General features: G+C 33.7%; 1 pseudogene; it reads right to left on the bottom strand.

Moving 5' to 3' along the window:
- Positions 1 to 9,390: 9,390 nt before the first annotated feature.
- Positions 9,391 to 9,507, bottom strand: LOC145284116 (5S ribosomal RNA; annotated as a pseudogene).
- Between the last annotated feature and the right edge of the window lie 241 nt (positions 9,508 to 9,748).

The following is a 9,748-nucleotide window of genomic DNA, read 5'->3' as shown; positions in this document are numbered from 1 at the left end:
AGAGAAAAAGAAATTCACGAACCGGACTTTCGACCCCGATGAGGCTTTATATTAGTGAAATATAGGACTTACAAAAAACAAAAAAGCAATGAAAAAAAAAAATGATTTTATCATTATATTCGACACTTCAAAGTTTTCAAAAATTTCTCAATTAAATTTTTAAAAGTGTCTTCAAAAAGTGTGACCATCTTTTACTTTATATATATATATATATATATATATATATATATATATATATTTAGTAATGTGATTGAAAATTTAAAATTTAAAAATCAAATTATGATTAAATTAAAAATCAGTTTCATAAGAAGGAACAACAACAAAATCAATTATTTGTACGATCGTTTCGGAAAACAGTGTTTTTATTGTGGTAGACATCAAGTTACGGACAATAATTATTACACATAGTTTTAAATATATATATGATGAGGAAACCTTGTTTATCAAAAAACTATATGCAATAATTATTGTCCGTAACTTGATGTCTACCACAATAAAAACACTGTTTTCCGAAATGATCGTACAAATAATTGATTTTGTTGTTGTTCCTTCTTATGAAACTGATTTTTAATTTAATCATAATTTGATTTTTAAATTTTAAATTTTCAATCACATTACTATATATATATATATATATATATATATATATATATATATATATATATATATATATATATAAATGGAATTGTAGAAGGCGGTACAATGCGGAAAGACACAAGCTGAAGCAGGTGAGAAATTTATTTATACAACTTATAAATACATGTGTACATATTCATATTTCATATACGCAGTATATTTATATTTGCACAGTGGTTACCTGGGAATGTCGGTCTGGTGGTATGTCCGTGTGATATAATATTTCGAGAAAGATCTCGTCGTCAGATATTTACTTGACTTTGAAAAACGTGTTGTTGTGTATATATATATATATATATATATATATATATATATATATATATATACGTTTTATTTTTATTACCGTATCTTTCTGTTAAGTTACATTATTGTTTCAGCTACCCGGCCGTTTTTGTTTTTTTGCCGTCTGTAGCTTCCTAAGACTTTTAGAGAAATGTTCGTTATAATGGGATGAAAGAGTGAATGATGTCAGGGGAGGGGTGTGAGAAGAGCGGAAAAAGAGGAAGGGAACAAGGGGGAAAGGTGGGAAGGGGTTCTTGGTATGTCGGTAATGTTTTAGTTTTGGAGTTTAAGTGACTTGTGAGGGAGGGTTTGGGAAGTTCATTTCTGGTGTGGCTGAGGGCATAGGGATACATGGAGGGGGAAGGGGAACATGTGGGGGTAGGAGGAGGGGAGTTACTTTAAAATTCGAGTCTTAATGTTAAAGTATTTTGGCGTCTGATTGGTGAGATGATTTCTTGATAAGTATGTCTTGAGCTGTTGGGTGTTCGCTTGGGTTCGGAGGCGGGGGGGGCTATGATTCGATTTATTTATTTGGTTTTTATTTGTTGCTAACTGTTTGCAGAGGGTTAGCTAGCGGCCGCGCGCACGAGCACACATATGCGCACGTACACACAAATATGTACTTAAAGAAACGTTCACATGTACACATACATCTCCGCCCTGGCGTGCAAATATATATATATATATATATATATAGTTTTTCCTTTATATAGTATTTATTTATTCGGAATACTATTTCCATTATTTTATATATATATATATATATATATATATATATATATATATATGTGTGTGTGTGTGTGTGTGTATGTGTGTGTGTGTGTGTGTTTTATTTTTTTATTACCGTTTTATCTGTTTGGTTACATATGTTTCAGATGTTGGACCATGTTTACGATCTAACAGTCCCGACAGACCTTACAGAAATTATTGCTAGTATTAGGAAGAAGTGTTTTAAAAGGAATACGAATAAAAGGGGGTGAGGTAGGAGATAATAGGGGGGAGGGTATTTTTACTACTCTCTCTCCACCTCCCCTCTTTATATCCATATATATCCACCCACGCCTACCTGAATCTGCTACCCCCACACACGCAATACAATCTAATGTATCTTAACCCTCAAAACTTAAATATTGTCAATACCCGTCTCCCTCCCCCTATTATCTCCTACCTCAATCCCCCCTTTTTTTCGTATTTCTTCTAAAACACTTCTTCCTAATACTAACAACCATTTCTGTAAGGTCTGACGAGGCTGTTAGATCGTAAACATGGTCCAACATCTAAAAGATATGTAAGCAAACAGATAAAACGGTAATAAAAAAATAAAACACATATTTTCTCTGCAATAGCATTGAGCACTCTCTTCAGGTTTTTACTAATCACCAGTTTTACCACGCACACACACACACACACATATATATATATATATATATATATATATATATATATATATATATATATATTGGGAAAGGAAGACTTTTATGATTCATGATTAAAAGTAAATTTGTATATATACAAATATATATATATATATCTTCTCTCCAAAAAGGTGGGAATGAAGGGGAAGCAGGAGAGGAAAGAAAAAAATATGGGGAGCCAGCTGACCGGTTTCGACCCTCGCTTCTCAAAGCTGTATCGAGGGAATTATTTTAAAATAAAGAATGAAAGCGATTAAAATAGCGTTTTATTAAATTTACAGGGGAAAAAAAAAGTGGGAAAACGATTAAAATAAAACGGCGTTATGGACGAATACCCTAGAGATTAATCACGTTCAACCCCATGAGGCATTCCCTTTGCTTGCAAAGAGAAGGTTTCCTGAGTCGAACGTGAATGGTCTCCAAGATCTTAAGATGGTATAATGAATGAGCACGACTAATAATGGTAAAAGAGTCCGTGCTAAAGTTTGCTGCACAAGACGGGTTTTTAAGCAAATGATCAGTAATTGAAGACCCGTATGTGTTAGTAACGACATCAGTTGCCCGGTAGGTTCCATTCCTAATTTTACTGGGTACATGTTGTTGAATTCTTCCATCTAATGTTAATGTCGTTCGACCCAAGTAGTTGGCAAATCATAAGGGCACGATGTGTTAGGGTCCAAATTAGATTTATCTTACGTTTTCTGGGACAAAATGAATCCCAACGAGTGTACAAACCTTTTACTATTCCGCATTTCATCCACTCTAGGACTCTTCAGGCTTATGCATAAGCCTGAAGAGTCCTAGAGTGGATGAAACGCGGAATATTCAGTGTAGCTTAATCGCCATATATATTTTATAAATTACTAACTAGCTCTACTACGTATTGAGCACTTTTGAAGTAAATACTTTCGTATATTAATTTTATGTGAGTAAATTAAGTAGTTATATATATATATATATATATATATATATATATATATATACACGTTTTATTTATAGTGAGCTGTCCTTTTCAAATAATGTAGGTCAAATATTAACAGGTTCAATGATTATTGCCAAGAATTTTATATAATTTAGCTGGCATAAATACCAATGCACTCGCCATATACAAAATACTGTTTGTTTTCATGCATAAACTATTGTTCCGCCCCATTAATTAGGATGCACTAATTAGTTGTCAATGTAAAAACATATGCCGTTTAAGTAATTAGAAAATAACACTCCACGGGAGATCGAACCTTCCGTATCTCATTACTTGGCGATTCAAAACCAAGACTGAATATTAACCCTAAAAGACTGAACACAAACATTTGCCGATACAACATATTAACCTTTCGAGCAAAGTAGGATGGACCTGTAAATTCACCCTTGTTCGTTCGTCCGTTAGTCTGTTCGTCCGTTCGTCTGTCCGTACTTTTCTCAATAACTACGCTTTGGAATGTTTGGAAATTTTGCACAAGCATTAAACATGACATGAGTAAAAAAAGTAACGGATTTTTCGGGAATACGCCGGATTCCTTCGTAGGGGAACCTTTGGGAATAAAATGGATAAAATTGACACTTTTGTGCTTATTAAAAAAAAAAAATTTATGACCTGGATTTTTATTAACCTTTCTAAAAAAGTTGTAACTAACTGATTTCTATATAATTTTGCTTGTCTATACTTCGCGATAACTCTTGGGTGTGCACCAGGGTCTCCTTTAGGGTTAATAAAAACACTCCATTTTTGGAACTATTTTACAATATTTGTTCAAAAGTTTTTCTGTATGTCTATTTAGCAGTTTGACATGGTGCTGAACTCAAATTTAAATATGTTAAGGCATTGGGGAATTTTGGGGCTAAATGGATGGGGGACAAATGCTGAACTTTTTTATGCCTAATTCATTGTACACTCACGGGGCACCAAACATGCTTCACTTGTTTCCTCTTTTATTCTAGTGTGCCAACCCCCCCCCATTTTTTTGCTAAGGAAGTTTCTATGGAATATTAAATTCACAATCGATGTTTACTCGCTTTTAAACTCATGTCAAGGGAGCCGGATTTAATGACGATTTTTTTTTGCAGTGATCCCTTGCATTCGCCCCAAATACACTGTTTTGTATTTCCCGGTACTGTCCAAGTATGTTGTCACTTAACTTCACTGATCAAACGTGAACGTGCGCCTCTATAACACATTTGACATTATTGCAGGCTTTTTTATACACAATTTTAAAGTGTAACGTTAAATGTGAACATTCGGCAAAAGTTCAACATTTAGTACAGAAGTTGAAGTGCTGATAACCAATGGTAGTAGGGAAGGCTATCTCAATGTTCCATAAGAATCTTTCATTAAGTGATACAAGCACCCAAATTGGAACAAATGACTTTCAGAACATACATTTTAAGAAAAGGACGTTAGCCATCAGAAAATTCAAGATGGCTGCCAGTTTTCAAGATGGCTGCAGAAACAAACCTGGCAAATTTCAATTTTGATGCTTGTATCACCAAGTGAAAAATAGTTTCAGCAATCTGTCCCACTATGTTACTCGTAATAAAATACCGAATTTTCGACACTAATTATAAAACACAAAATTAATTCATTTACACGAGTCTTAAATTTTGACAGGTTTTGATGGTTTTCATATGCATGCACGAAACATATATAGGGACGAAAAATGTAGGCATGGTATATTTAGGCACGACAAATTTAAACACGACAAATTTAAGCGCGACAAATTTAGGCAGGCCAAATTTAAACACGACGAACTCAAACACGAAAAATTAATTTAGGCACGACAAATTTAAACACGATAAATTTAGGCGCTACGAATTTACACACGACAAATTTATGCAAGACAAATTTAGGCACGATATATTTAAACACTACAAATTTAGATTTTAAAAAAATTACACGTGACAAATTGAGGCTCGACAAATTAAAGCATAACAAATTGCCGTCTAAATTAAAATCATAAATAAACCACTGGCACCTATACAAATGACCAAGCCGTTTGGCGAGCGTTACGTCAGAGAAATAAATGAATATATTATGACATCGGAATATGAGAAAGAGGAGAGAGAAAAAAACGAAATAAAAAACACGAGACGGTAACAGAGATTTTAAAGCACGTATCGACACAACATGCACTCTAAACAAGATACAAGACCTTTTATCTTCCGAATTTAAACAAGAATTTTGAACGACCATATTGTCGCTTGGCTTGGAAAATACGTGTAAGACAGCTTGGTGCCGAAACGACTGGTAATAAATGGCTGTTATTTCTGCTACTTGATAACTAACATGATCTCCAATTATCTGCCACTAGGCAACTAACATGGTATTTACTTAGCTGCCACTAGGCAACTAATATTCTTTTTACTTACCTTCGACAAGGCAACTAATATTGTTTTTACTTATCTGCCACTAGGCAACTAATATGGAGTTTATTCATCTGTCATTGGGCATCTAATATGGTTTTACTTATCGGCCACTATTAAACTAACATCGTTTCAATCTTTCTCTCATTATGCACTAATATGATCTAAACTTATCTGTCACAAGGCTACTTATAGAGCCTTTAGATAATTGCGAATAAGTAATTAACATGGACTCCAATTAAGTAATTAACATGGACTACAATTAAGTAATCAACATGGATTCCAATTAAGTAATTAACATAGACTCCAATTAAGTAATTAACATGGACTACAATTAAGTAATTAACATGGACTCCAATTAAGTAATTAACATGGACTACAATTAGGTAATTAACACGGACTACAATTAAGTAATTAACATGGACAACAATTAAGTAATTAACATGGACTACAATTAAGTAATTAACATGGACTACAATTAAGTAATTAACACGGACTACAATTAAGTAATTAACATGGACTACAATTAAGTAATTAACATGGACTCCAATTAAGTAATTAACATGGTCTCCAATTAAGTAATTAATATGGACTACAATTAAGTAATTAACATGGACTACAATTAAGTAATTAACATGGACTACTGAGCAACCGACTGCAGCAATGTAATTCGCTCAGTGTCAACTTGACTATCTAGCTGATGGCACCTGGATACTTTTTTTACTTTTGAAATCATGACTCTATAATAATGTATACGAAATATGGACAAATTTAAATGCCATATTTAAGCGTATTTTACGATAGGGCAAAGCCGAACCCCCGCTAGAGCATTAATACGATTTTAAGTTGACTACACTAAGCCGCTACCACGTCTCACCTTATCTAAAACTAGACTACTAAAACCTTTTGAAGTAAACTGCCACAAGGGTTTTCCCTCGACACTAAAGCCAACAGAATCTGGGTAATTGTTGAGATAGCTTGTTCCATATTGAACGCGATATGCCTTCGTACCTATGCAGTTCGAGGGGGTTCATGATTCCAGGCTTTACATTCTCCCTTAAAGAATGGATTAGTTTATAGCTAATAGCTTGAGTTGCGACTATCGGAGAATGCGGACGGAGCTGCCCAGACAGTTTTTACACACCAGTGTTCTTCCTGTAGGACTCTAGCTTTTCAATTTCATATTTCGACCATTGTGCGCCATGATCAGATAGTGGGAGGGAGATGGATATTTTGAGATATAAAGATTTTCGTTGACAACTGAGATTGTGTCATTCTACTGCAACTAGATGAAGAATAAATTCAGGTCAATTAAAATGGTGTCGCCTTGACAGTTAGATCGCATGGTCAAATAAAACAGTGTGAACATGGCTGCCACTAACGCGCTTGCAATATAATATGGAATTATGTTAACTGACCTGTCACTAAGATTCTCATTTTGTCACTTCAATTCAGATCAGTGTTCCGGCTATTTGTATCAGTATTCTGTCAGTTATAATGATATCGCGGGTTTGTTTTACTATACACATAGATTCTAAAAAAAGTTGTCAAAAAAACAAATATATAACAAATAAGTATTATCAAAGGAAAGATAAGTTACTTTTCTACTTAACTGGATATATTTTTAGTGTTTTTACTTAATGAAACGTGTTTATTCGGCTCGAAAAACATGCAGTGTTTACCGATGTATTGGAAAAATGTGAATAGCGGCGTGTTCGCTGTTGAACATGGTAGGTTTGGGAAAAACAATTTAAACAGAAAAATTATACAAGGTACTGTTAGAAACTAACTTAATATATGTTACCGTGACATAGGCGGACATATATTTGATGGGTTTCTTACAGCATTTTGTATAATTTGTTTGTTTGAACTCATTTTCCCAAACTTACCGTATCTAACAGCGTGCATGCCGCCATTTTTTGTTTAATATATCGATAAACACTGCATGATTTTCGAACCGATTACACGTTTTAAAGTGAGTAAAACCACTAAACACCTTTTCAGATAGGTAGAAGAGTAACTTATCTTGCCTTTGATGACATTAATTTTTTATATATTTGTTTTTATTTTATTTTTTCACATCTATGTGTATAGTAACACAAACCTGATATCGCTTTTAATGCCACTAGGATAATTGTTCTCAGTTTTTGTTACTTTCCGTTTCTAGATTATCTATAAATATAAAAGCGAAAATGTATGTATGTGTGTGTGTATGTATGTATGTATGTATGTATGTATGTATGTGTGTATGTATGTATGTATGTATGTATGTGTGTTCGCTTTTTCTGTATGTCTACAAAAGGCTTCTTTCAGAGAAGCGGTCGGTCGCTTCAGAACTTTTTAAAACTTTTTATATCACATATGAATCGTAATATCTCACAGTTAACAACGAATCTCGCCTGTCTATTAATTTGCTCGATTTCGGGAAGATAAATATTCAACATTTGTCGCTCGCCGCATGTGGGTTAGTCTTTTTCCTATAACATCTTGGGAAAAAATAAAAATCCCGCAGTCAAACTTGACCTCATTAACTCATTAAAACGGGCACCTGCAAAATCCAAGTAATTAAATAAATTCAAACGTGTTTCCGTAAGCATCTCGCAGTTGGGCAATCGTTAACGTCGCACGTTTTTTTTTTTTTTTTTCACACTTTAATTTACAACTTTGCCTCAAGGGTTCGGGTTCGGGTTCGATCCTCATACTTACTTTTTTTTTTAAGCCCCCACACACCTCCTACCACCCGGGCAACGCCAGGTAATCCTCGCTAGTTTTCTATAAAGTAAAGCAATAAATCATTTTTTCTTTGTTTGTTTGTTTGTTTGTTTGTTTGTTTGTTTATTTTTACATTTAATTAATATTAATTAATGGACGATTCTATTATTTTATTTTTTTATATATTCGAAACAATAATCCGGAAAATTGACCTCGAACTGATTTAGACGTTTTCGTTTACTCGATTTTCTCCCTTGTCAAAATGCCACTTGTGTGATTTGAATGAGATGGATTGATCATATTCGAAACACTTGATAATTATTAACGCATTATTGTTATTTTCATCCAGAATATTAATTCTTTTTTCTCTGTCCGTTTCTAATGATTTCACCTGTAACCCAAAAGTATTAGCCATTAGATTAATCAAAGCCGAAGGTAAATTCAATCAGTCTTGTATTCGTAAATGTTTTTCGAATAACAATGAATAACAGCAAATTACAATTATTAAAATATTTTTGAATGCCAGCAAAGTTAATCCTTATAGCTTAAAGTTTTTTTTTTCATATATTTGTTTTTTACTTCTATTATATAAGCGTGTTATGTTATTATTAGCGTGTTTCGACTTGCATACCATATATGAATATACTTATTGCATACTGCATCTGAAGTTATTTATCTCCTTCACATAGGAAAATCCGGCAACCCTTTGAAACCCTAAAAGAAGAAAATTCTCTGTCAACATTTCTTATTTAGGTCGTCTAATGTTATTAGCAAAAAAAAAAAACAAAAAAAATAAATAAATAACAGGCTCCTTCAATCTTTGACAGTCTATAGATACCCACGAAGGGGTGTCTGCGGGTGATATTTTTATGGCAGGAGGCGTGCAATCTCCAACCACACCTCTCCTGAGTCGACATTGTTAAATACCAGTAGCAAGTGAAGTGTGTGTACAGGGCGATGGGAAACAAATACCGAGATAAACAGAGAACACATACAGCGCCTAGAATTCCCAAATGGTCACCCATCTGGTGCTAACTAGGCTCAGCGTTGCTTAACTTCAGTGATCTGACGAGAACCGGTTTGCCAACGCGATTATGCCGTATATAGTAATAAACTTACCCCCTTCTTAAAGAGAGAATTTACTGTCTTATCTGGACCTCCTAGAACTGCAAAAGTTCGGTCAACAGATAACAATGCATTCTAACAATGTTTTAGACTTTAGTGACTTTAGCGGCCAAGAAAGAAAATCCATCTTTGAATACAATCACAATTTTAATAACTTTTGCAAATGACGAAAATTCATTTATGAATTAAATAACTTAATGTGTGTCTAATTTACACACTAA

The sequence above is a fragment of the Euprymna scolopes genome, chromosome 8 (assembly GCF_053919585.1).
Source record: "Euprymna scolopes isolate OS-2025 chromosome 8, ASM5391958v1, whole genome shotgun sequence".
NCBI classification, from domain to species: Eukaryota; Metazoa; Mollusca; class Cephalopoda; order Sepiida; family Sepiolidae; genus Euprymna; species Euprymna scolopes.
This window is presented reverse-complemented; position numbering and strand designations above follow the sequence as displayed.